At 38.0% G+C, this 2,945-nt stretch overlaps 1 pseudogene; it reads left to right on the top strand.

Moving 5' to 3' along the window:
* LOC124836502 (cold shock protein 2 pseudogene) lies at positions 1–1,037 on the top strand (annotated as a pseudogene).
* The last annotated feature ends 1,908 nt before the right edge of the window (positions 1,038–2,945 follow it).

The following is a 2,945-nucleotide window of genomic DNA, read 5'->3' on the forward strand; positions in this document are numbered from 1 at the left end:
TTATTTTCTTTCCACTGACACAAAATCCATACATACAATACCACATCAGCGCCTCCGTGGGAATGGACGAATCACAATCGCCGCACCTCGCTCTTCCCTCCAATTCAGCGTCCTAAGCTTTCCCAAGCCCCAAAAGGGAAACTTCTAGGTTCTTCTAGAACCTTCTATTCCGTTCTTCCGTTCCAACTCTTCAGGACCCATGGCCGAAACTCGGAGATCCACGGGCACCGTTAAGTGGTTCAACGCGCAGAAGGGCTTCGGATTCATAACTCCCCAGGACGGCTCCGAAGATCTCTTCGTTCACTTCACTTCCATCCGATCCGACGGCTACCGCTCCTTGACCGAGGGCCAGTCTGTCGAGTTCCTACTCGATTACGGCGACGACGGCCGTGCCATGGCCGTCGACGTCACCTCCGCCGTTAGATCTCGCCGTCCAGGAGGTTTTCGCGGTGGGAGCGGGAGAGGAAGAGGACGCTACGGCGGAGGGGAAGGCCGTGGTGGAGGGATCGGCCGGAGAGGGGCAGGAGGTTACGGCGGTGGAGGAGGAGGACCTGAGTGTTATAATTGTGGAAGAATAGGTCACTTGGCTAGGGATTGTTACCACGGACAGGGTGGTGGTGGTGGTGGTGCAGGTGGTGATGGTAGGATACGGAGACGCGGTGGAGGAGGAGGCGGCGGCGGTGGTGGAGGAGGGTGTTATAACTGTGGGGAAGAAGGGCATTTTGCAAGGGAATGTCCGAACGTTGGGAAATTAAATGAGTGAGAATGTGGGGTCTATGAATTATGATTTCTTCTATTATATTGTGAGTCTGCTATTGTTAGTTGGGGTTGGTTGCATGGGTCTGTTATTTTTGGTTTCTAGCCATTGGCATTTGTTCTAATATGTTTTGCAGATTTTGCTAATTGTTTCATCTAATGCGGTTCTTTTGACGAAGTGATTATGGTTGTTCCTCCGTTGAATCTGAAGCAAGGGAAGCCATAACTAATGGCTAATTTAATCAATTTATTAATTCAGCAAAACATTGCATTCGTTTCTATGCTCTGTCCTCAAACTATCTATATTTGTGTGGCAGTCCTGCCATTCTGATCACTTCCCAAGCAAATTTCAGCTTCTCACTTATGTGCTTTTATATGTCTGTCTTTATTTTCCAGGGGCGTGGAACAATTTTACACTAAGAATCTATCAAAACTCGTGTTAATGATTTTTTAATGTAATTGTTGTAAAAGTAAATAAAATAATTATAACTAATAATTTCTTGTAAATTGAGCGGGTGCTCTTTAATTATATTGTGAGTTTATCTATTATTCATGCTACGTATATATCTTTTACACTTCAAAGAAACTGTGCTTTAATAAATGGTTTATTTCTTAGATTTCTTGGGGATTATTTTCCCCTAGATATGTCTACTAAAGAAGGATATGCAAAAGTTGGTTGAAAGAAGTTTAATTTTCATCTGTAATTCATGCAAATATTGTGAGGCAAGATCCTACTGCTTTGATAAGAAGCGAGCATTTATGCAGTGGTCCTACCTTCAAAGATATGATAAGTAGTCTATTCTGTCCTCTAGTTTTGTGTGTGGATAATATATTGTCATTTCTGATCTTTATTCATGAACATAATAAATGTTGTGGATGTTCTTTTTTTTTTAATATGTTCATTTAAGGCATTGTTTTATTCTTTTTAAAGGTTTTACTGGCAGACATTTTCTAAACTTTAATACTGTGAAAAGTTGTGAATAAATGCAGTCTCCATCTTGGTTACGAAAATAGTTGCCACAACTACAACTTTAATATTGCAGCGACGGCAGCTTGTGTTCCAACTTAAAACCACAATCATGTCTTTTGAATTTTTTATTAGAAGTATTATGCTACATCACAGTTTTAATAAGGATATTTAATTGTCAGATTAGTGGTTAATTATCATGACAGACATGCTTAATACCGTGTTGTATGATTACCAAAAGAAAAAGTTAATGTAGGTTAACTAGAAGTTGATGTGTTGTCCTACGTCATGCATTCTGATGGTTTCTTTTGCATCTTCCTTTCTTTTGTATTTTCAACTATGCTAACTCTTGTTGTTTCTTCGAAAATGGATCTTTAGTTGTTTAATGCTTATGATAATAGGTAGGTGTCATCATTCTGTATTTGGATAATTTTGAGTGGCTTGTGAATATCCATCAATAATCGAAATCCTGGTTTTTCTTTTTCTTCTGTCCATCACTTTGAATTTATGGCTTTCTTTGTAATACCTGGTTCCTATGGATTCATCTGTTTCTGTGGTCATGATTTTGGAGAACGGTGACATTTTCTCCCTTCTTATCCTACAACCATTGTTCTCAAATGCACATTGATAGTTGTTCTATTGCTTTGGGTTTTACTTTTGTATCAATTGAGAAATTTACTGTTCTAATCATAGCGAATTTGTGGGCTTCAATTTTCGTGTTCAAAAGTTTAATTTTTTTGTGGTTAATCATTTCTAACCATTAACATCAAACTCTGAAAAGATAGTCAATATCAGGTCCACTTTGTCGCTTTCGATCTTATCAAATACGAAGTTTGTGACTGAACGAACCTTTGCTTTTTGAGTACTTCAATGTATAATGGGTCAGTGAAATATAAACGGGACAATACGTAATTCCTTGTCAAATGATGAAAGAAACGAACTTAAAAAGTAGGGTTTGATCATATATGCACTTCAGTAACCTAATATTTCCTAGTTCAGACAGAATTTTGAATGTTTTTATTTCATCACGCTTTAGACACTAGAATTTTTGGAGCCTGACCTTATAATCCAGCGATGGCTTTATTATTGTTTCTTTCATTTCTTAGTAATATGATTTATTTATGTTCTCACCAAAAAATATTTTAAAAAAGCTAAACTTATTTATGTTAGGTATTCCTTCATTAAAATTATATCATTATTTACTGTGTATTTTTTACTCTCT

This window comes from Vigna umbellata, chromosome 2, assembly GCF_029865625.1.
Source record: "Vigna umbellata cultivar VRB3 chromosome 2, Vumbellata_1.0, whole genome shotgun sequence".
In the NCBI taxonomy this organism is placed as follows: Eukaryota; Viridiplantae; Streptophyta; class Magnoliopsida; order Fabales; family Fabaceae; genus Vigna; species Vigna umbellata.